The sequence below is a fragment of the Lactuca saligna genome, chromosome 5 (genome assembly GCF_052625555.1).
Source record: "Lactuca saligna cultivar CGN05327 chromosome 5, ASM5262555v1, whole genome shotgun sequence".
NCBI lineage: Eukaryota > Viridiplantae > Streptophyta > Magnoliopsida > Asterales > Asteraceae > Lactuca > Lactuca saligna.
This window is the reverse complement of record NC_136421.1, coordinates 310,178,999-310,204,745: the sequence shown is the minus strand read 5'-3', so window position 1 is coordinate 310,204,745 and position 25,747 is coordinate 310,178,999. Positions and strand designations below refer to the sequence as shown.

Sequence of the window (25,747 nt, the reverse complement as noted above, 5' to 3'; positions counted from 1 at the left end):
AGGACTGGTTTGTAGTCGAGCGTTGTATTCGTCATTCCGCTCTCAACAAACCCAAACACAATCAAACCCATAGCGATCTATGTAACTACACTATCGGAGACGTAAGCACCCCAACCTTCGCAGGAGACTCTCATTCATCTCTCTAGTCCAAAAAATTATCAAGATCATTGTAAGTTTTTTTCTAGGTTTTTTTTTTTTTTTTTTTTTTTTTTTTTTTTTGTGATTAAGATATTGTGATTTCCTTTGTTAAATACTCCAAAATAGTTGTTTGAATAAGAAAGAACCGAAGGTTAATTGCTATTTTTTTTTATCGTATTTTATTTTCTCTCTGCTCGTTAGGGTTTCTACTTTCTAGTAAAACCCACCCCGATTTGCTTATGTTTTGCTAATTGATGACTAGCGTAAACAAATTAACAAAACAATGTCTATATTTATTGCATTTAGCCTTATTATCTGGTGTATGTGATTGTGTGACGTAGAACAGGGCTCAGGTTAAGTGTAAAACTAATTATATGAGAAATTCTATATGTATTTGTTACTGATAAATGTCTCATGGTATCTTATATAGGATGGATGAGAAGCTAACATTGGACTCATGGATTAATATTACACTTTATCAGTTTTGACTGAATGTTCTTAATCAGAACAACTGAACAAGACTTAATTCAGTAAGGTTGTTTCTTTTTTACTTAAAGCAAAAAGAAGGAATTTATGCAAAAAGTCAAGGAGACAAGGCTTTCCCCATTAGAGGTAGTTATAACCTTTACATTACAATAAACCTATTCCATCATTCCATGTCTATAAAAATCCCAAATATTGAGGTCAATTAATGATTCCTTTAACGATGTAAGTAGTGTTTGATACGATGTACTATATTAATGAATGAAGTGGTGTGTTTCTTTGGTCCAAGGCAAAAGAGAGCGAATTGGCAAGTGGGATTGTTATGTTTGTTATTTTTCTCCCTAATTCTACAAAATTTATAAATTATTGAATTATATAGTGCTTTTATTTGTTAGGAATAAGCTACTGTGAAGAAGAACTATGGTGAGAAGGTGCTTATTCAGGTTAGTTGATAAGTTGATTAATGAGTAGTCATATTTAAATTTCTCTCTAATGTGTTTTGATCTTCTTTCAAAAGACAGTGCCACCCATGCTGTTTTTAATGATGATGTAGTTTTAACCTTATCAAGGAGAGTTTATAGGGATTAGAACTGTATTCTACTCTCGAGACCAATGTGGGTAATATACTCTATTTTTCACTCTTAATAGCAATGTACATTACATAATACAAGTTAAAGTAATTTTTTTAAAAAAAAAAATTAAGAAATGGAATTCAAAGTAATTTTTTTGATTGTCTTATTATTATTATTTTTTGAAACGGTAAACTAACCTATGAAAAACATGAAGTTTTTCTTAAATTTAATTATCCTCCAAATAACCTTTTATTTTATTTTTTATTTTTTATTGAAATAGGACATGGAAATAAAGATGTTGGAGAGTAGGCATATACTGATCCACAGAGATTGTATCATATAGTTTTCAAATTTGGTCCTTTTTTGAGGTTTGTAGCGTTTTTGATCCTTGTTCCAAAGTAAAATGACAATAGTTTTGGGACGAAAATTGCAAAAATCAGCTATATTTGGCGACCAAAAATAGCCACTTTACTTGGAACAGTGACCATAAATGTTACAAGAACCTCAAATAAGGACCCCAATTCATAAATTAGCTATAATCAGGGACCAAAAAAGTTGTATTTTACTCTTTTTTTAAATTTGTGTGCTTCTGACAATTTCTGCCTTTTTGTATCAGATAAAACATGTGATTTGTGCGTACAGAAACGTTCTTTCTGTTTTTAAAGGAACAACATGGATTCATATGCATGATCATAATTCGCTGAATTGGTTGAAATTACGTTATTACCCTCTTTGGACACAAGTGGTATGCTTTTCTAGGTAGGTTTGATGTGGCAATGGAAATATACAATGGAAATTGTGGCTTGTAGTCATCAATCAAAGCCAATGTAAGAATTTTTTTTTTTTGATGAAATATTTCTCTAAATCTTTTCCCTTGACCCTTTCCAGTTTTGTTAGTCAAGTTTATGATGATGTTTCTTTTTCTAATTAGCTACTTTTTATAATGCATGGTTATGTGTTGACGATTGATGTGGATGTGGATGTATCATAATGGTGTGTGTGGTTATGCAGCACATGTTTCTAAGTTGTGTGTACTTTTAGGTAATTGGTTTGATGCTCTATTTCTCATTTGCATAAAGTTCATCTGTAGGTTGTGGAAGATGCAGATGCTCTGATATTACAATGCGAATCAAAGACAAACTGTAAACACTTTTTCCATGTTCAAGTAAGCCCAACAAAATTCATATATTTCCTTAAACAAATTGCGTCTCATATCTGATATGTTTAAAAGATATTGGTGTTCATAATAAGTCATTTTTTGTTTCAGATCATCAGAAAGACGCGGATGTATTTTCCTATGAATAGCTTTCAAAGAAGTTTTGTCTTTCAAAATCTCTTGCAAATGGAACACCTTCATCTTCATTCAGAGGCTCTCCCTCTGATAACAATTAGAAGACAATTATTCGGGCAGCGGGCAGAGCCAAAAAAACTCATGACCCTGCCCAAGATCTTTCCGTTCTCTTGTGTGACAAGGTTTCTCAACTCTTATGTGACAGCCTTGTTGATGGTCAAAGTCAAAGCCAAAGCCATGGTCAAAAAGTCAAGGTCAAAAATGAAAGGAGGAGATTTATATGACCCACCAACTCTTCTGACCCTCTCGAGCTGCTTTTATTTAATCAAAAAAATAAATTAAGAAAAGCAAATAATTAGGCTTTATTTGATACTATCATGACAAACTTATTATTATTCATTTACATTTATTTTTGGCAGTTTGATAAATTATCAATGGTAGGAGGAAAGCCACAGCAGCATCAAGAGGTAAATTGTTTGATTTTGTTACAAATAAATAGCATTTTTTATTTTTCCAATTAAGTTATTGCACTTTGAAAATCTAATCTTGTTTGGTTCCATATTTTTCCTATATTCAAAATCTAACCATTTCCAGCATTATATTTTCTATTATACCGCTATACTTTCAATATCTAACTTATAAGGCCTTATATTTTTAATTTTTCTTCTTTTTGGGCATTTTACTTTGAAATGAAAATTTGCTATATTTTTTTTGATTACAACCTATAGTGTTATATTTTCATTTTATTGCCTTTGAGACATTGATCAGTTTAACATGAGATGAGTTTGGAGTAAAAAAAAAAAGAATGAAACATAGATAAATGATTGATGTCTGAACTATGTATAATCCTTAGACTCAGATTGAGACTGATTTCAATGGGACACAATTGCAATTTTACATCTCAAGATCTTTAAGCCATTCAGGTAAGTCTCAGAGTCAAAGTCAAGGTCAAGGTCAAACCGTCAAAATGAAAAAAAGGAGAAATAATTGGGCTTCCAAAAACCACAAGTCTCTCAAAATGATGCCTGCATACTTCACCCTGTCACCCTCTCGAGGTAATTCTTATCAAAAAAAAAATTAAGAAAAGCCACTTTTGTACTAAATTAAATAATTCATATAATTGTTACCCTATCATGACAAAGATATTATTACTTTTGGCATTCATTCAGATTGAAGAGGTTGCCTAACATATCTGTTTTTAGTTTGTTATAGTATAAATTCAGGAAATAGCAACATATATCATATGTTAAGAAAGTACGGATTTCTGGTGACAATTTTTGTTACTGGATCATATAATAGATATTTTTGTTTTAGTATTAGTACTTAATAGATAATTTTCATTATCAAAGATCAATGATTCTGTAACAATATTATTTCAATGATTTATCTACAATTTTGATCTCTGAGTGTAGCTGATTTTGGTCCTCGTTTTGAGGTTTATAATGTTTTTGATCCTTGTTCCAAGTAAAATGACAATAATGCTATTGCTCGGATCAAAACTGAAAAAATTAGCTATATACTTGGGAAATGTTACAAGAATCTCAATTCATAATTCATAAATTAGGTATAATCAGGTCAGGGACCAAAAGTGTATTATACTCTTCTTTCTAAGTTTGTGTTTTGTATCAGATAAAACATGTGATTCGTGCATAGTACAGAAATGGTGTTTCTGTTTTTCAATTAGTGTTTTTAAGGAAATAAACTTCCATGACTAGAAAGTTGATATTGTTTTGTTTTTGATAACTATAATATGATTGTTGTTTGTACATCCATAATAAACTAGGAATGTGTTATGCATTAACCCACATTTAACTTTATAGAAAGGGGTAAGTAAGTCAGCATAATAAAGAGAATCTTATAGTTCAAGGGCTTAAGGGGCATTTTAGGCATTTCATATTATTAGTTTGTTAGTATAAGAGGGTAGTGGAAAAGGAGAGTGAGGAGGTGTCTTTGTGAAATCTGGTATTCATTCTTTATTAGGAGATTGGCTATCTCGAATCAGCTCAACTATCTTCATGTTGATATCATTTGATATTATTAAGTGTTTTTCAATCAATATTAGAATCATTTGATTGGTTGTCTGTTCATAGAAACCAGTTCATAACAGAGTGCTTCATTTTACTAAGCAAAAAATTGTGACACTTGAGTTAACTTGCTACTAGCTTCTTCATTTGAAACATGACATTAATGCTACCACTACTGACAGCTATTTGTCTTCATTGAAGCTCCTTCCAAAATCTTTTGCAAATGATGCCTCCCAAATACCCTCTCGAGCTGCTTTTATGTTATCAGAAAAACAAATTAAGAAAAGCTGCTTTTGTTTTATCAAAAATAATTAGGCTTTGCTCTCATATAATCGTTAAGACAAACTTATTATTATTCATTTACATTTATTTTTGGTACTTTGAAAAATTATCACTGGTATGGGGAAAGCCACAGCAGAATCCTTTGGGGATTGAATTGTTTGATTTTGTTACAAATAGCATTTTTTTTTCCAATTAAATTATTGCACTTTTGAAAATCTAATCTTGTTTGGTTCTGGTTATATTCAAAATCTAACCATTTCCAACATTATACTTTCTTTTATAGCGCAATACTTTCAATATCTAACTTACAAGGCCTTATATTTTTAATTTTTCTTCTGTTTGGGCATTTTTCGTTTGAAATGAAAATTTGTTATATATATATATATATATATATATATATATATATATATATATTACAACTTAGAGCCTTATATTTTCATTTTATTGCCTTTGAGACATTGCATTTTATACCTACAAATCAACAAACAATTTTGGCAATATTCATCAATTCTAATGTGAGAAGAATTTGGAGGAAAAAGGAAGAATAACAAACAGATAAATGATTGATGTCCGAATACATTAAGCCAGATTTAGTTACTTAACATATTAAATAAAAAAGAAACAGCTCTTACATCACCTTTATGGAAGATGAACTTTCTTAATTATATTTATGTTGCTGCCTCCATGATGTTAAAGCTGAAGTGCTAGTGCTTGCAAGGTTAGTTTCATTTAGGACTTTTCTTTTTTAAATACAAACTTATGCATCAACTTTAATTTTATGTATTTGTGTTTTAGTGGCAAAGATAACATGCTTTCAAGTAGAAATGAAGCTCAAAGGCTTTCAAAAACATTGTGAAACTTCAAAATTTGGGATAACTGTCCCATGTTATATATAAACTTATGAAGATTGTAAAGAGTTGCCATACTAATATTAGTTATGTTTTTTTTTTTTTTTTTTTTTTTTTTTTTTTTTTTTTATCATGTAACACATCTGATTTTCTGGCTGTCTGATAGGATAACTGGAGCAGTCTAGCAATCTGGAAAAAAAAAGCCAAATGCCCATTTACAATTAAATCTCTAAGGTACCAAACCAAACTTTAAAATGTTTTTTTTTTTTTCAAAAAAGAACTTTGCTGATTAGTTAATATACATGCAAAATGTCTGATAGGGTATTAATGAAAAAGCCATGGAAAATATACTCTGAAATTCAACCTGTTATAGCATCATTTCAAAAGTTAAAGCTATTAATACATTGAAACTTACTAACTTTTTCCTTCTATTAGGGCATTGAACCAATCTTACATACTCAAAATCTAACCTATTAAGATGCACTTTTGATTATTTTCATTTTAAGAGTTTCACTATGACAATCTAACCTATTGAGACACTATAGTTTGAAAATCTGAACTTTTTTGATTTTGGTTATCAACTATTGAAACATTATGCTTTCAGTAGTTTTTTTCTATTAAGCAACTGCAGTTCGATTAAGATGTTGACTTTGAGAATTTAACCAAGTATAACACTATATTATCAAAATCTACTCAATTAAAACATTATACTTTTTATTTTTTTTATTTTGTTTTCTGTCTTTGCATTTTAATCTTGTAACCTGAAAAGACATTGTAATTTGAAAATCTAAACATGTTTGATATTGGTTAGAGTCTCTTATTTTTTCCTGTAAATTTCATTTGCTATAAAGACATTGCATTTTAAAAGCCTAACCAAAACCAAGTATTGCATTTTTACTATACAAAACATTGCAGTTTGATTATCTAACCATTTATAGCATTATACCTTCATTTACAATGTCATACTTTTTACTATACTTCAAATAAACTGATTTATTTAAACATACATTTGTTGTATACCTACCATCTGCTACATCTTATTTGAGCCCACTACGTGTTTGATGTATTTATTGTCTTTGAGAGAGAAAGATATTTGAAAAAGTATAAAGGTGACCTTGGAACATAATAACTCTTACCCACACCACATGATCCAATAAACTGATTTATTTAAACAGGTCATATAGCAGCACTTCAATGAAGACTACATTTGCCTCAAGAGAATCATATTCTAATTGTTGGAGGTGTTAGCAGACAAAGATGCTATTGCATCCCCAGAACCTATTGTTTCAGAGATTTCCTCCACCTGTATAAGGAATTCCTTTTTTACATTTTCTTTCCAAATGTCCTTAAGAGTAAATCTATACACCTTGGGAATTATCTTAGTGCAACAAAAAATTGGATATCACTACAGGTACCAGTTTCGTTAATTTATAAATGTTTTTATAACTTTTTTTTTTCTTTCAGGATAAGTATGAGACATTGTTCTTTATTGTGGATCTTCATGGCACCAAGCATTTTGACACATCTGATTTATGCATACTAATCATAATTCATATATTCATCACTTACTTTGTGCTTTTCATCTGTTTATTGTAACAATAACACAGATAACTCTATCTTCTGATGTCCAACAGCTGTGTAATGCAACTAAATAAATGGTAGCACTTTATTTGGCAAGTGGTGTGGGCACCTCAAAGGTCTTTTTTTTGTTGCTTCCTTTAATATTATTTATAATAATAATAATAATTTAATAAATTTAAAATGTGTCTGTCTACACAGGATTCTGTATTTGTTCAATCTCATATCTGTACTCATGTAGAGCTGATGTGGCTGTTAAGCTCAGGCACACCGATCAGTTGGCTTAACGAAATGATTCAGTTTGAAAGTTAGAAATTATGTAAGGTGGTGCGTCTTTACTCATTCTCTACATATCATAATCATATTCTTCATGCCTATTAACTCAAATAAGGGGTTGTTTCCTTAAGGGTAAAGTGGTCCATTACTCTCATTCAGACGATTTATTCAAAATAGAAAAGAAACAAGCCTTACGTATGTATATACATCACATACACAAGGCTTAATGGGAAAAAACAAACAACCCCTAAGAGTGATGAAAATAAAATTCAATAGTATTTGCTAGTTCAAGATTATTATTGTTATTTTAACTTTTTTGAATTAATGACGGTTTCAAAATGTCCTGCAAATCCCTCTTTAAAATACCGATATGTCATCATGTGAATACAAATTTTCTGTGCAAAACAATTAATGAATTGGATTACAATCAACAACTATAGACTAATTATGTGTAATTGTCTGAATATTTTAAGAAGTTACGATAAGTAGGTGCAGAAGAGGTGGATATAACATAAATGTTGTTGAAGGAATTGGTTTAATTGAACAGAAGGTCAAAAATAGAATCCAGTGAAGGTAAAGATCCTTTTTCGATTTCCATGTATCAACATCATATCTTATGTTACTTACATTTTGAACTTATGTGAAACCTTTTTGACTATATGTTTAGAGGCTTTGACTCTTCAAACCTGCTCAATTAGATGATGATGATGCTCCTCTGTTTATAGATATGCAATAGTAAATTTATCTTCTTTCTTATTTTTTTTAATTGTTTTGATATGTCATATTTTTTTGGTTGCAGAAACTTTCAATGGAAGAACATAAATTACATGAAACCATTAGGTAATTTTTTACATTATCAAAGTTAATTTACATGTCAACTATGTGGTCTTTCCTATGTTTTCTATATATCATAAATACTTCTATGTTACAACCTGCATGATCTATCCAAAAATGTACAATAAATACAAAGGCTTTATAACCCAAAAAAAACATATCTATCTCCTACCCATTTAATCTGCACATATCATACTGTTGTAGACTCAACAGCATGACAAAACACTTAAACAGATCTACAGTTAACTAACAACCCATCATATTCATAAGAACCATCAGATGCCAAAAATAATCATATCATATCTGTTCACACATTAAAGCATTACAATTTCAATTTGTTTTCTTCTTATAAAGGCACCCTACTTTGAAAATTTAACCATTTCTAACATTAAACCTGGAAATTATAACTTATTGAACCTGTTTCAAATAGTTGACCAAAATTAATAAAACACAAAGTGTTCATACATATGGTAGAAGTCATCAGAAGCTAGAGAAATTGGAATTACTCATCTCTGATGTTGAAACTGCTATATCATATTGTACTTTTAGATTTTAAGAAAAAACCTCAAAAAAAAAAAAAAAGCTTAGATAGCAGTAGAGGAGCTTCTAGCTTTTAGCTCCAAATCCAAAAGTTACATCAAGTAGAGTTTAACCAAAAGCACTTTTATATTTTTGCAAATGAACTTGGTTACCTTTTTTTAAAAAAAAAATCATGTTTCTATTTTATATTTTACAAATATGTCCTTTTATATTTTTCCAACTGCTTTTGGTGAACACTTGTATACAAATACAAGCTACGGCTTCCAGCTAAAGAACACGCCCTTACTTTAAAATTGGGTTTTTTTTTTTCTAGTTTTAGGTCTCTCTTATTTGATCCTTGAAAACAGGATTCTCCAGGATGATGATTATTGAATTGTGCTTCATTTCTATTACTCTTCAAGTTAGGCTCATCATCAGTGAGAATTAATTCTTCTTCTTCTTCTTCTGTAATAGGTATATAAACATCGTCATCCGAAGATTCTTCTGCTATTATATTACATCAATTGTTTCTTCAAAATTTTGAAGAGTTGTTTAAGTTTTTATGATGACAAAATATCCAAATTTGCTATATCATTGCCTTTAGTTTGTCACCAAAAGAAATTTTCTACTTTGGACAAGTAGTCAATCATGTTGACTTGAAAATAGTCTTTGGGAACTAGGATTCCTTGATGAACCTACTTTTTCATTTCCTACATTATAACTAGGATATGAATATATGTTTTATTTATCATAAACTTCAATGTTGTCAGGTTCAGTTTTTGACACTTGATTTCCCTCATGCAGATAGATATGTTCAAATGGCTGTCATACGGAAATGGTAATCTATGAAAAGAACTTTTAGTAGATACCAAATTAGATTCTATTCTTTCATGTTTTTCAATTGAAAATTAATTTGATGGTTTGTTTTAGAAATATGCACACGGGAAACATCCTGCATGTGATGTTTGCTTAATGATTTATGTTTCAACAGCCTTCAAAGAGGCTTGCATACGCACAATCTGGGGACTACATTTTCACCCCTGTGGAAACAGAGTTAGTGTTTGATATAGTAAGTTTGTAATTGTGTTGCTTACTTGTTTATACATTTACATTTGAGTTGTAAAATACTCTAAAGTTGAAGCATTTGATTGTGTTTGTAATTGTGTTTTCCAGGATATATATGATTCTGTGTAGTTCCTTTAGTATCATTTTACTTTATTAACTGAATCCATTTTCTAATTAGTTCAGATGATTTTGGTTTCAATCATATACTGTGGGTATACAGTGGTGTTCATTGTTTAAAGCTTTTACAATATAAGTTTAATGTTTTCCATAACTTTATATAACCAATCTTGAACTTGCTTATCAGGTTGAATAATGAACAAAGAGGAGCTATTGCTGACTATTTTTTTTTTGTCTACAAGGTTGGATTTAAACATTTAGTTATTCATATGTAACTTTTTTTTTTTTTGTCAGATAAGATTCTTAATAATCTTTTTTGTTATTGTTCAGGGTAACAACAATAGTAAATCAAAGGTTACTCTTGTGGGTTCTGCACTTCATCCTTTTCTTGTGTAAGTATGAAAATCTTTTATAAATATCAATTATTTAAGTTAAATTTCCCTTACCCTTGTATTAATATCTGCAGGAGATCATATTCTGATGTTTTGAGAGGAAATTACTTTGTAGCCAGCAGTTATTTTCAGATGAAAGATATGAGAAAATACTGGAAATGATTCCTGATGAATGTATGCAATATTAATATTACAATCTGGATTAAATAATGAAATTAAGAAATAAAATTTATTTATCTTTCTTGCAGCAATAACTCAGAGCTTAGAGGAAAATGACAAGACAGTAGACGCTCTTCTAGTGGAAAAGATGTTAATGTTGTGACATGGGAACAATTAAAACAGCTGGTAAACAAAAGGTATATATTACACAAATTTATTAAGTTTAATTTTAATCTAATAAAGAAAACTATGTAGTAAAATGTAGTTTTTCTTTTACATGTTAGGCAACTGGGATTCGTAGGTGTGTTGAGGAGATTGTCTTTTCTTTCACTTATCCTAGGCTTGATATGGAGGTCAATTGATTTTTTTACAATATCACTACTTCATGATGTTTTGTTATTATTATTATTTTACTCATTGAAAGTCATTATCTCAGGTTTTCAAACAAAGGAAACGTTTTACTGAAGGTACCATTTTGCATACACCCCAAAACAGGTCAGTTTCTCTGAATATTTGTTTTTTTAATTAACAATTTTCATGTTTCCAAAAGTAAATGTTGTGGTATTTCCATGATATATATATATATACATATATATATATATATATATATATATATATATATATATATATTACTTAAGTTCTTGAGTTTTCACAACTTTAATGCATACAAGCAAGCAACCCCCAACTTTAATAACAGGAGTAAAGTTTATGTGTGTGGCATGTCAAAAGTTATGGATCCGTTAAGCCAATGGAAAATGACTATTTTACTCTCATCTTTTCATTCGGTCCATTCCCTCTTCAACAAACCCTAAACTCAAACAGAAGTTTACCAAATTATAGCAACCAAATACAAATTTAATACCAGCGAAATACTTTTTTTTGTTTAAAAATGAGTTTTTTTATGGCAATTTTCATGTAGGGTGAAGATTACTTCATCTATAATCATATGTTAAGAAAGTGTGGATTTCTGGTGACAAATTTTGTTACTGGATCATATAATAGATAGTTTTGTTTTAGTATTAGTACTTGATAGATAATTTTCATTATCGAAGATCAATGATTCTGTAACAATATTATTTCAATGATTTATCTACAATTTTGATCTCTGAGTGTGGCTGATCTTGGTCCTTGTTTTGAGGCTTGTAATGTTTTTGATCCTTGTTCCAAGTAAAGTAAAAAGACAATAATGCCCTGTATTCAAATTCACCATCTATCTATAATAGTAATTGAGATAGTAAACCTGGACCTGGATTGGATGATGTGACAAATTTGTTTGTCAAAGGTTAGTTATCCGGTGACTTACTTACTTCATTATATTTTAATTATGATTTTTGAAATGTGATCTGCTTAATTTCAGGTCTAGCATTCCCCCCTCCTCTTTACAGCTATAGGAACTTTCTTGCTACACTTAAAACATGTCCTTATCGACAGGTTGGTGGTTTAGGTCCAAAAATAAATCTTTTTGCAAATTTGGTCCTTAATTTCATAGTTACATGATGATGCTGTTTAGTACCTGGGTCATCAACTCTATCAACCCAGATGTTAAATTTATAACAATGTCCATTCTGTCATCTCTTTCATTTCCATTTTCAAGGAAATTTCTCCTAAATCCTTATAAATAGAATCTTTTTCAAAATTCTCTGTCATATATGTTTAAGGGGCATAATTATACCCTAATCCCTGATAAAAAAATATTTTAGTATTATTACTGATATTTTAATAAAAAAACGAATCTAGACGTAATAAATACTGTCTACTTGTTTATTAATCCCTAAACTTCAACCTTTTTGCGGGAGATTGAAAATCCAATCTTTTAGATTATGGTTACCATTTAATAGCAATACTTATATTATAACTTTTTTCTTACTAATACTGTAATTTTAATCTCTTTCTTATTAAGTCGTTAGACTTTCAAGTCATCCCACAGTAGCATCAGGCTCATGAAATGGGTCTGCTGGGACATTGGTTTTTCATAACAAGTATTATTGTTTCAATTGATTTCGTGTTTTATGAATTGGTCAGATGTTATTGACATTTTAATTTATTTAAAGATTTGTTGTTTAATATATTTGGAAATAAAGTGGACTACGTAATTTGGTATGTTTGATTGTAGGTTGAAGTAATCAAAGAAGTGTTCCATTTCTTTTTGTTATGGTCTTGTACTTTCAACTTTTTCTTATTAAGAATAAGACATTGTACTTTAAAAAATTTACCTATTTATAGCATATTCTTATTAGTACATTTTACGTTTTAATGTCTACCCAATTATAGCATTGTACTTTCATCTTTTTCATATTAGGACATTATGCTTTGAAAAGTTTATGCAATTATACTTGCAATTTTTATATCTTTTTGTGACATTACACTTTGAATGTTTTAACCCATTTAAAGCATCGTATTTTGATTTTTTTTTTTTTTCTTGTTAGGACATTATTACACTCTAAAATATTTACCTAACTTTGTAGTTTCAACTTTTTTCTTAAAAGGGCATTGCTATAATTGGGTAGATTTTTCCAAGGCTACTTACTACAAAGATGAAGTGCAAGTGCAAATGTATGTATAATCCTTAGACTCAGATTGAGACTGATTTCAATGGGACACAATTGCAATTTTACATCCTAAGATCTTTAAGCCATTCAGGTAAGTCTCAAAGTCAAAGTCAAGAGTTGCCATACTAATATTAGTTATGTTTTTTTTTTTTTTTTTTTTTTTTTTTATCATGTAACACATCTGATTTTCTGGCTGTCTGATAGGATAACTGGAGCAGTCTAGCAATCTGGAAAAAAAAGCCAAATGACCATTTACAATTAAATCTCTAAGGTACCAAACCAAACTTTGAAATGTATATATATATATATATATATATATATATATATATATATATATATATATATATATATATATATATATATATTCAAAAAAGAACTTTGCTGATTAGTTAATATACATGCAAAATGTCTGATAGGGTATTAATGAAAAAGCCATGGAAAATATACTTTGAAATTCAACCTGTTAAAGCATCATTTCAAAAGTTAAAACTATTAATACATTGAAACCTACTAACTTTTTCCCTATTAGGGCATTGAACCAATCTTACATACTCTAAAAATCTAACCTATTAAGATGCACTTTTGATTATTTTCATTTTAAGAGTTTCACCTTGAGAATCTAACCTATTGAGACACTGTACTTTGAAAATATGAACTTTTTTGATTTTGGTTGTCAACTATTGAAACATTATGCTTTCAGTAGTTTTTTTGTATTAAGCAACTGCAGTTCGATTAAGATGTTGAGTTTGAGAATTTAACCAAGTATAACACTATATTATCAAAATCTACTCAATTAAAACATTATACTTTTTTTATTTTGTTTTCTGTCTTAGCGTTTTAAACTTGTAACCTGAAAAGACATTGTAATTTGAAAATCTAAACTTGTTTTATATTGGTTAGAGTGTATATCATATTATTTTTTCCTGTAAATTTCATTTCCTATAAAGACATTGCATTTTAAAAGCCTTACCAAAACCAAGTATTGCATTTTACTATACAAAACATTGCTGTTTGATTATCTAACCATTTATAGCATTATACCTTGTTGGTGCAGGCCCCTGTTACTGATCAAAAGAGTATGCCCAAATAAGGAAAAAAAAAAGAGTTGCAGGGAAAGATTCCAGCTTTTCTTCTTATTCAATTTCTGATAACAAAACAAGAGACTTACAAGGCTTTAAATAATAAGCAAAAGGGAAAAACTGCTAAGCTAGCAAACTGTAAAACGTGGGCTCCTAACTAGGTGGCAACTAAGTCACTTATTCCTATTGACAAGGTCAATAAAAGACCAGGTCCAAATTACTTTTTCCTCCACATACTTCCCCTTAATTCTAAACTTTGTCCTCAAGTCTTACGACTCCCAAAAGATTTTGTCAAGGGATCTGCTATTTGTTCTTCACCACTTATGTGTTTGACATCAATTTGCTTCCTTTCAATACAACCCCGTATGAAAATGGAACTTGGTGTCAATGTGCTTACTTCTCCCATGGAAAACAGGACTCTGCATAAGAGCTATGGCAGACTTGTTGTCTACATACATCCTGACACATTCTTCCTTCCAACCAGTCAATTCTTTGAGGAGACTCCTTAGCCAAAGTGCTTGGCATGGCCATAAACTCTGCTTCAGAGGAAGATAGGGCCACAGTGTGTTGTTTCTGGGACGACCATGTGATTGGATTACCAGATAGATAGAAAATCATTCCTGTTGTACCCTTTCTACCATCTATATCCATTACATGACTGCTATCACTGAATCCAATAAGCCTTTTATCACCACCTTTCTTGTACATTAGACCAAACGTGGCTGTCCCCTTTATGTACCTCAAAATGTGTTTGACTGCTTTGAGGTGGCTCTGCTTTGGTGATTCCATGTATCCACTTGCTACTCCAAATGAGTAGCTCAAATCGGGTCTTGAGTGGATGAGATAGCGAAGACTTCCGATGAGGCGTCGATACTCGGTGGCATTGACTGGTATTCCATCTTCGTCTTTTGTCAAGCCCAGTCTGGGTTCCATTGGATATTGAGATGGGTTGCACTCTTCCATGCTTGCTATTTGCAAAATCTTCTTAGCATACTCTGTTTGACCGATTGTGATGCCATCCTTGTCTTGGTGAACTTCTATCCCTAGGTAGTAGGATAAGGTTCTCAAGTCACTCATATCAAAAAACTTCAACATCCTTCTTTTAAACTCAACAACTAATTCTTCACTTGAACCTGTCACAATCAGGTCGTCCGCATAGACCCCGACAATCAATGACCTGTTTGCCTTTTGGAGTTTGTACACAGCATATTCCTGTGGACATCTCTGGAATCCCATTTCTTTCAATGTTTTATCAAGCCTATCGTTCCATGCCCTTGGAGCCTGACGTAGGCCATAAAGAGCCTTGTTCAACCTGTACACCATGTTCTCCTTTCCTGCGATAACAAAACCGGTTGGTTGTGTAACATATACTTCTTCTTGCAGAATCCCATTTTGGAAAGCTGATTTTACATCCAAATGATGAACCTTCCATCCTTCACTTGCAGCCAAAGCCAACAAGGTCCGTATTGTTTCCAAACGTGCCACAGGAGCGAAAGCTTCCTCGAAATCGACACCTTTTTGCTGTACATATCCCTTTGCTACGATTCTTGCCTTGTATTTGGTTACTTTCCCTTCCGCATCCTTCTTCAATTTAAACACCCACTTCAGCCCTATTGCCTTGTGCCCTTTGGGGAGGTGAGTAAGTTTCCAAGTTTCGTTCTTTTCAACAGATTCCAGCTCCTGTTTCATTGTGGTTCTCCATTCTTTGTCACCTGAAGCTTCTTCATACGTGGTGGGTTCTTCACCTGCATACATCAAGACTTCTGACTCTTCTTGCAGGGCTTGCGTTTCTTCATATATATCGGTCAGGGATCGAAAGCCACGAATTGGCGTGTCGTCGTATGTTTCCCTGGGAACTTCGTCCATTGATGGAGATAAGGTATCCACAATTGAGCTTGGTGATTCGTTTCCAGCTTGTAATTGACCATGTCATGTCGATTGTGAATAACTTTCGTTTGACTGTGGATTAGGGCTTCCAAACTCAACTTGGGTTGGATCGAATTCTCCCATGTTCTCTTGGGCTACTCCTTCACTGGGAAATTTAACCCAATTGTTGCTTAAAATTGGGCCTTCTTCTTGGACCTTAGCCTGATCCCACTTTCTCTTTTCTTCGAATACGATGTCTCTTGGTACACATATTTTGTTTCTTTCAGGGCAATATAAACGGAATGCCTTGCTTCCTTCCTCATTTCCCAAATACACCAGTTTCTCACTCCTATGGCTCAATTTTGTGAGCTTGTTTGATGGCACCCTTGCGTGAGCGACACAGCCAAACACTTTAAAGTGTTCAAGTGTGGGTTTCTTCCCATGTATGCCTTCATATGGGGTCATATCTTTCACTCCTCTTGTCGGGACTCGATTTAGAATCTGCACAACGTGGCGAACGGCTTCCCCCCAAAGTGTTTCTGGGACGTCCATTGCTTTCAACAAAGACCTGGTGACCTCAAGGATTGTGCGATTCCTGCGTTCTACAACCCCATTTTGTTGAGGGGAGTAGGGTGCGGTTAGTTGCCTCTTGATTCCTTCCTGATTGCAGAACTCATTGAATTCATTTGATGTGAATTCACCACCATGATCAGTGCGCAACATCTTTAGCTTGTATTTCCCTTCCCCTTCTACTCGATTCTTGAACCTCTTGAAGGCGGTGAGAGTTTCACTTTTGGCTTTAAGCATCGACACCCACATGTACCTGCTGTAGTCATCCACAATGAGGAGAAAGTATCGATTGCCAGCTAGTGTTTGGGGAGTTATAGGACCGCACAAATCTGCATGAATCAATTCAAGTGGAGAGCTTGCACGCCACTCTGCTTCTTTCGGGAACGGTCATCGGGTCTGTTTGGCAACTAAACATCCCTCACAAATCTGTGTGGGATGGTGAATTCTTGGCACTCCCTGCACCATGTCCTTTTCCACCATAGACTTGATCACACGGAAGTTTACGCGACCCAATCTTGCGTGCCACAGCCATGTCGTATCATCTAAGCTCGCACTAAGACATACAGGTTGTGTTGTATGCAAGACAATCTTGTACAAACCTATTGTATCTTCATTATCAACCTGTTGCTAGCATCATGAACCCTTAAGAATTCCTGAAGCATCTCGATCTTGTATCCCACTTCTGTCATCTGTCCTAGGCTAAGTATATTACTTTGTAAAGCTGGGATGTAATATACCTCAGAGATGACTTGTTGCTCTCCATTTTTGCATTCCAAGAGAATTGTACCCCTTCCTCTGATCTGAACTTTGGACCCGTCCCCAAAACGCACCTGCCCCGTTACTCTTTCATCAAGTTCTGCAAAGTACTCACGTACCCCTGTCATGTGGTTACTGGCCCCATTATCCAAGTACCATGTATCCTTCTCATTTTCTTTTGTTGTTGGGAACACTTTGTCTTCATTAAGCAATACCCAGTTATCTGTATCTTCACCCGAAACAGTTAATAAAAGAGCGTGTACTTCTTCATGTACCTGTGTGAGATTGACATCAGCCTCCTTCCTCTTAGGATTAGGGCATTCTGATGCATAGTGCCCAAACACATCACAGTTGAAACACTTTATGTGACTCTTATCTCTTCCCTTTCCTTGATCATTGTCTCGAGATTGTTGGTGATTACCCCAACCAGCTCTACCCCTTGAGCCTCCTCTTCCCCCACGATGGCTTCCTCGACTGTGAGATGAGCCACGGCCTCTTCCTGCTGAGTTGGTGGAGGTTTTGTTTGACTTTTGACCCATTTGCCCCTCTAATCGGGTGAGCAGCAGGCCAGCTTCAGCATTAGTGGTTTCGATACGACTTCTCAACCGATCCTCATAAGCTTTGAGTCTTCCTATAGCTTCTTCAAATGGCATGGTATCCAAATCTGAATATTGTTCAATGGAGCCTACAAGTTGTAGATACTTTTCTGGGACAGAATCAAGCAACTTCCTCACCAAAGTGCTGTCTTCTATTGTTGCACCGAGGCTAATGTATTTTGAGTTAATGCCACTCAACTTTCCTGCAAACTCATCTATTGACTCTCCTTCTTTCATCCTCAGTGCATCAAACTCACTCTTGAGTGAGTGTAACCTCGCCTTTTGCACTCTATCTGCCCCCAGGTAACGGATTTTCAACGACTCCCACACCTCTTTTGCGGTTTTCTTCTTTGCTACCTGCATGAGAATGTCCTCCGGTATTGCTTGGAAGATGTAGGCTCGTGCCATCTTGTTCTTCTTCTCGTCAACAGTCACCCCGACTGTTGGTTCTTTGGATTCCCAAACACCTTGAGCATCCATGATAGCCTCCATCTTGATTGCCCACATTGTATAGTTTGTTGAAGTCAACAATGGACATTGGAACGACACCCTACCGTTATCTTTTGGTACCTGTTGACTGGAACCTGTCATGTTGTCGTACCTTATGTATTTGGGCATAAACTGGAAAGCTCTGATACCAAGTGTTGGTGCAGGCCCCTGTTACTGATCAAAAGAGTATGCCCAAATAAGGAAAAAAAACAGAGTTGCAGGGAAAGATTCCAGCTTTTCTTCTTATTCAATTTCTGATATCAAAACAAGAGACTTACAAGGCTTTAAATAATAAGCAAAAGGGAAAAACTGCTAAGCTAGCAAACTGTAAAACGTGGGCTCCTAACTAGGTGGCAACTAAGTCACTTATTCCTATTGACAAGGTCAATAAAAGACCAGGTTAGAGTTACTTTTTCCTCCACATACCTTCAATTACAATGTCATACTTTCTACTATACTTCAAATGTTTTATATTTTGAAAATATAAACTATAATAACATTATATTCTCAATTTTTTTTATTAAGACATTGTATTTTCAAAATCTTAGCAAATTTAGCATTATATTTTCTGTTATATATATACAGTCAATATCTAACATTTTAAGACATTATACTTTTAAGTTCTAAATTTTGTTTGCGTTTGGTAACTAATTTATATATATATATATATATATATATATATATATATATATATATATATATATTAAAAAGGGATTTCCTCCACCTCTATAAGGAATTGCTATTTTACATTTTCTTTCCAAATGTCCTTAAGAGTAAATCTATGAACCAGAAAATGTATTTTACAGAAAGCGAATCGTGTCTGTTATCCAGCCAGCAGCATCGATATACACCTTGGGAATTATCTTAGTGCAACAAAAAACTGGATATCACTACAGGTACCAGTTTCGTTAATTTATAAATGTTTTATAACTTTTTTTTTTCTTTCAGGATAAGTATGAGACATTATTCTTTATTGTGGATCTTCATGGCACCAAGCATTTTGACACATCTGATTTATATGCATACTAATCATAATTTATATATTCATCACTTACTTTGTGCTTTTCATCTGTTTTTTGTAACAATAACACAGATAACTCTATCTTATGATGTCCAACAACTGTGTAATGCAACTAAATAAATCGTAGCACTTTATTTGGCAAGTCTCAAAGGTCTATTTTTTGTTGCTTCCTTTAATATTATTTATGATAATAATAATAATAATTTAATGTTGTAAACTAAATTTAAAATGTGTGTCTACACAGGATTCTGTATTTGTTCAATCTCATATGCGTACTCATGTAGAGCTGATGTGGTTGTTAAGCTCAGGCACACCGATCAGTTGGCTTAACGAAATGATTCGGTTTGAAAGTGAGAAATTATGTAAGGTGGTGCGTCTTTACTCATTCTCTACATATCATAATCATATTCTTCATGCCTATTAACTGAAATAATGGGTTGTTTCCTTAAGGGTAAAATGGTCCATTACTCTCATCATGTGAGAATGTAAATACAAAATTTCTGTACTAAACAATTAATGAATTGGATTACAATCAGCAACTATAGACTAATTATGTGTAATTGTGATAGCTAACTAGGGAAATTTTGATGTCTGAATATTTTAAGAAGAGGCGGATATAACATAAATGTTATTGAAGGAATTGGTTTAATTTTAATTGAACAGAAGGTCAAAAATAGAATCCAGTGAAGGTAAAGATCCTTTTTTCGATTTCCATGTATCAACATCATATCTTATGTTACTTACATTTTGAACTTATGTGAAACCTTTTTCACTATATGTTTAGAGGCTTTGACTCTTCAAACCTGCTCAATTAGATGATGATGATGCTCCTCTGTTTATAGATATGCAATAGTAAATTTATCTTCTTCCTTTTTTTTTTTTTTTTTTTTTTTTAATTGTTTTGATATGTCATATTTTTTTGGTTGTAGAAACTTTCAATGGAAGAACATAAATTACATGAAACATTTAGGTAATTTTTTTACATTATCAAAGTTAATTTACATGTCAAGTATGTGGTCTTTCCTATGTTTTCTATATATCATAAATACTTCTATGTTACAACCTGCATGATCTATCCAAAAATGTACAATAAATACAAAGGCTTTATAACCCAAAAAAAAAACATATCTGTCTCCTACCCATTTAATCTGCAAATATCATACTGTTGTAGACTCAACAGCATGACAAAACACTTAAATAATCATATCTGTTCAGACATTAAAGCTTTACAATTTCAATTTGTTTTCTTCTTATAAAGGCGCCCTACTTTGAAAATTTAACCATTTCTCATATTTTAAAATGTTCTAACATTAAACCTGGAAATTATAACTTATTGAACCTGTTTCAAATAGTTGACCAAAATTAATAAAACACAAAGTGTTCATACATATGGTAGAATTCATCAGAAGCTAGAGAAATTTGAAATACTCATCTCTGATGTTGAAACTGCTATATCAGATTGTACTTTTAGATTTTAAGAAAAAACCGCAAAAAAAAAAAAAAAGCTTACATCAAGTAGAGTTTAACCAAAAGCACTTTTATATTTTTGCAAATGAACTTAATTACCTTTTTTTTTAAATCATGTTTCTATTTTGTATTCTACAAAGATGTCCTTTTATGTAATTTTACATGTTTTAAATGGATTGGTTCCAACTGCTTTTGGTGAACACTTGTATACAAGTATAAGCTACGGCTTCCAGCTAAAGAATACGCCCTAACTTTAAAATTGGGTTTTTTCTAGTTTTAGGTCTCTCTTTTTTGATCCTTGAAAACAGGATTCTCCAGGATGATGATTATTGAATTGTGCTTCATTTCTATTACTCCTCAAGTTAGGCTCTTCATCAGTGAGAATTAATTCTTCTTCTTCTTCTTCTTCTTCTTCTTCTGTAATAGGTATATAAACATCATCATCCGAAGATTCTTCTGCTATTACATCACATCAATTGTTTCTTCAAAATTTTGAAGAGTTGTTTAAGTTTTTATGATGACAAAATATTCAAATTTGCTATATCATTGCTTTTAGTTTCAGCAAGATCTAGAAGTAATCTAGGAGCTTGATCAAGAACTGAAACATTTGATTCACTGATTATTAATTTGTTACTTTGGACAAGTAGTCAATCATGACCATTTCTCTTAAAGTCATTGATGCTTCTCTGTGTAGTTCCTTTAGTATCATTTTACTACGTTAACTGAATCCATTTTCTAATTTGTTCAGATGATTTTGGTTTCAATCATATACTGTGGGTATACAGTGGTGTTCATTGTTGGGTTTGTGATGGAAAAGCAAGAAGTTAATAAAACTGTAAAGCTTTTACAATATAAGTTTTTAATGTTTTCCATAACTTTATATAACCAATCTTGATTATTATATCAGGTTGAATAATGAACAAAGGGGAGCTATTGCTGACTATTTTTGCGTCTACAAGGTTGGATTTAAACATTTAGCTATTCATATCTAAACTTTTTTTAGTGTTAGATAAGATTCTTAATAATCTTTTTTGTTAGTGTTCAGGGTAACAACAATATAGTAAATCAAAGGTTTCTCTTGTGGGTTCTGCAATTCATCCTTTTTCCTGATGAATGTATTGCAATCTGGATTATATATATAATGAAATTAGCACAGAAATGTTTATAAGAATTAAAATTTATTTATCTTTCTTGCAGCAATAACCTCAGAGCTTAGAGGAAAATGGCAAAGATGTTAATGTTGTGAGATGGGAACAATTAAAACAGCTGGTAAACAAAAGGTATAAATTACACATTTTATTAATTTTAGATTTAATCTAATAAAAAATATATGTAGTAAAATGTAGTTTTTCTTTTACATGTTAGGCAACTGGGATTCGTAGGTGTGTTGAGGAGATTGTCTTTTCTATCACTTATCCTAGGCTTGATATGGAGGTCAATTGATTTTTTTACAATATCACTACTTCATGATGTTTTGTTATTATTATTATTTTACTCATTGAAAGTCATTATCTCAGGTTTTCAAACAAAGGAAACGTTTTACTGAAGGTACCATTTTGCATACACCCCAAAACAGGTCAGTTTCTCTGAATATTTGTTTTTTTAATTAACAATTTTCATGTTTACAAAAGGAAGGCATTTCCATGATTTATAAATTACTTAAGTTCTTCAAAATTTTCATGCTTAGAAGCAACCCCCAACTTTAATAATAGGAGTAAAGTTTATGTGGCATGTCAAAAGTTATGGATCCGTTAAGCCAATGGAAAATGACTATTTTACCCTCATCTTTTCATTCGCTCCATTCCCTCTTCAACAAACCCTAAACTCAAACAGAAGTTTACCAAATTATAGCAACCAAATACAAATTAATACCAGCGGAATACTTTTTTTTGTTTAAAAATGAGTTTTTTTATGGCAATTTTCATGTAGGGTGAAGATTACTTCATCTATAATCATATGTTAAGAAAGTATGGATTTCTGGTGACAATTTTTGTTACTGGATCATATAATATAGATAGTTTTGTTTTACTATTAGTACTTGATAGATAATTTTCATCATCGAATATCAATGATTCTGTAACAATATTATATGAATGATTTATCTACAATTTTGATCTCTGAGTGTAGCTGGTTTTGGTCCTCGTTTTGAGGCTTGTAATGTTTTTGATCCTTGTTCCAAGTAAAGTAAAAAGACAATAATGCCCTGTATTCAAATTCATCATCTATCTATAATAGTAGTTGAGATAGTAAACCTGGACCTGGATTGGATGATGTGACAAATTTGTTTGTCAAAGGTTAGCTATCCGGTGACTTACTTACTTCATTATATTTTAATTATGATTTGTTACTGATATTTTTTGCAGTAACAAATCGCTTTGTATTTGTATGACATTGTTGAAACTGGGTAGATTTTTGAAAGTAAAACGCTGTAAAAAGATGATAGAGATGAATTAGAACAATTGGATTTCAGATGTTGTAATTTCCTCTTTATGTATGGATAAGTTTTTTTTTTTTATTTCTTAAAATTCTCTTTATTCTGATTGGGGTTTCTAGTATCACCCTGTCGTATAGACATCTCAAGACCCTGCCCGAGATCTTTCCATTCAAAGTCAGTCAAAGGTCAAAAAGGCCCCTGTTGATGCCTGCATAGTTCACCCTCCTATTCCACTCAAGGTAATTCATCTTATTCTTTCTGGTGGCAATTTTATGTTACTGGAACATATGTTTAAACACTTTAATAGATATTTTTGTTTTACTCTTCTTTCTAAGTTTTGTGTGATTCTGACAAGTTATGCTTTTTTGAAATGTGATCTGCTTAATTTCAGGTCTAGCGTTTCCTCCTCTTTACAGCTATAGAGTGGAGTCCGGATCTTTCTTGCTACACTTAAAACATGTCCTTATCGACAGGTTGGTGGTTTAGGTCCAAAAATAAATTTTTTTACAAATTTGGTCCTTAATTTCATAGTTACATGATGTTGTTTAGTACCTGGGTCATCAACTCTATCAACCTAGATGTTTAATTTAAGACAAAACTTCAAAAATGGTCCCTATGGTTTCCGAAAATATCAAGTTTAGTCCCTAAGTTCAAAAAACCTCACAGATGGTCTTTAACCTCATCATCGCTATCGTCGTTTACCTCATGCCCTTTATCACTTGCACCTTTCTTTGATTTCTCTTTCCCTTCCCCTATGTATTCCCCTGTAACCCATAAAGAAAACATTGACTTGATCCCTTTCTTCTTTCTCCTTTCTTTCATTTTCTATTTCTTCTTTTTCCTTTCTCTGATTTCTCTTTCTCTTCACATGTGTATTCTTCCTTTGTAAGCCACAAACGAAACATCAACGTAACTTGAAATGAAAAACCCAGGAAACCTAAACTCAAGCTAAATCATCGTTGTCATCCTCCACGTGAACTCGAAACCATAAATTAGAACCTGAAATCAAAACCGTAAAGACAACAAGAGGTAGAAATAGACTCAAAATCCGAGTTTATGAAGGTAGATCCAGACCATCCCTACGACCCTACCTCTTCGTCGATTTGTTTCACCGGTAAAGACAACAAGAAGGTGGGTGGTGATTAGTAATTGGAAAGATAAAGTGAAAAATCAAGATCGAGATTGGGAGAGGGAAAAACATCCGCATTTGTCGATTTCTTACGGTTCTAATTGATATTTCTTGAAGTTTTGATTTCTTCGTCGATTTCACAAACCATAAACTTCAATTTTCTAAGAATAAGTAGAGAAAATGTATTTGTAGGTGGAGTTTCAATGTTTTTTGAGGTGAGGGAGAAAGACAAGTGAGAGAGAGAGAGAGAGAGAGAGAGAGAGAGAGAGAGAGAGAGAGAGAGAGAGAGAGAGAGAGATCCGCATTTGTCGATTTCTTACAATTCTAATTGATATTTCTTGAAGTTTTGATTTCTTCATCGATTTCACAAACCATAAACTTCAATTTTCTAAGAATAAGTAGAGAAAATGCATTTGTTCCTATGTATCTGCTTAAAAAATAGATTGAATTTGCTTTAGCTTGTGGTCCCATCCCAGCAATGATGATCCACATGACTGGGACTAACTTATCTAAACATATATAATCCCCAAATGTTTCATTCATTCGTTCATGCACAGACACATACACATGTGCAAGACATTTTATTTTTAATAATATATAAACCAATATTTCAGTCATGGGTTTGTTTACAACATTTTTTCTATTCCATAACCTATTTCAAAGATCATTGAAACATACTTCATCAAAAAAGGATGACCATCACAACCCCCAATAACCACCACCACCAACTATATGCACAAGCACCACAAACTATTACTAGAACCACTAGACACAATCTATTACTAATATCGACAATAAACAACTTAAATAACACATCAAAACACAAAATACACTTCTTTTGTTACTTGAAGAACATGTAGGTGAACACACCCACAATAGAAACACCAATAACCCGACAAAATACTTCACTTTCTTACGTTTGTTGTGCTCCACGACCATCTTCACATACGACCCTTGCAGAGAAAAGAAATGATTCTTAAAATCAGCAAGGATATTAAAGATATCTAGCTGACCAACACAAACATCATCGACCTCACGATTCATTGCATCCAAGTCTCGATTAACACCCAGTCGGAGCTCACGCAACTGGTCTTGTAAGTCCTTCCGTATGAGAGACATATCCAGCTGGGTTTGCAGTAGATTGATGGTAATGTCTTTGTTGGTTACACCATTGAAATGATTCTCTGCCATGTGATGACGGTAGTTTGGAGAC

At 32.5% G+C, this 25,747-nt stretch overlaps 1 long non-coding RNA gene across 5 annotated transcripts in view; it reads left to right on the top strand.

Annotated features, from left to right (window-relative positions):
- LOC145048574 (uncharacterized) overlaps positions 1-24,880 on the top strand; it is a 25,006-nt gene extending 126 nt beyond the window's left edge. Inside the window, exons 1-39 of one of the 5 annotated variants that reach the window (XR_013682903.1) lie at positions 1-169; positions 569-750; positions 1,017-1,064; positions 1,139-1,239; positions 1,810-2,020; positions 2,284-2,358; positions 2,461-3,539; positions 5,805-5,872; positions 6,814-7,335; positions 7,418-7,535; positions 7,966-8,065; positions 8,292-8,332; positions 9,650-9,683; positions 9,776-9,914; positions 10,215-10,269; positions 10,358-10,419; positions 10,494-10,593; positions 10,668-10,775; positions 10,863-10,931; positions 11,015-11,073; positions 11,498-11,860; positions 11,936-12,009; positions 13,065-13,218; positions 13,332-13,398; positions 14,182-18,882; positions 19,290-19,379; positions 19,577-19,655; positions 19,749-19,871; positions 20,074-20,193; positions 20,289-20,356; positions 20,434-20,474; positions 21,720-21,806; positions 21,879-21,930; positions 22,017-22,086; positions 22,169-22,251; positions 22,337-22,405; positions 22,489-22,547; positions 23,525-23,644; positions 23,797-24,880. The exon at positions 1-169 is cut by the window's left edge and continues 126 nt beyond it. This is a non-coding gene — a long non-coding RNA (uncharacterized LOC145048574). The remainder of the gene's footprint in view (positions 170-568; positions 751-1,016; positions 1,065-1,138; positions 1,240-1,809; positions 2,021-2,283; positions 2,359-2,460; positions 3,540-5,804; positions 5,873-6,813; positions 7,336-7,417; positions 7,536-7,965; positions 8,066-8,291; positions 8,333-9,649; positions 9,684-9,775; positions 9,915-10,214; positions 10,270-10,357; positions 10,420-10,493; positions 10,594-10,667; positions 10,776-10,862; positions 10,932-11,014; positions 11,074-11,497; positions 11,861-11,935; positions 12,010-13,064; positions 13,219-13,331; positions 13,399-14,181; positions 18,883-19,289; positions 19,380-19,576; positions 19,656-19,748; positions 19,872-20,073; positions 20,194-20,288; positions 20,357-20,433; positions 20,475-21,719; positions 21,807-21,878; positions 21,931-22,016; positions 22,087-22,168; positions 22,252-22,336; positions 22,406-22,488; positions 22,548-23,524; positions 23,645-23,796) is intronic. The other 4 variants (XR_013682907.1, XR_013682905.1, XR_013682904.1 and 1 more) reach the window with 4 other exon arrangements.
- The last annotated feature ends 867 nt before the right edge of the window (positions 24,881-25,747 follow it).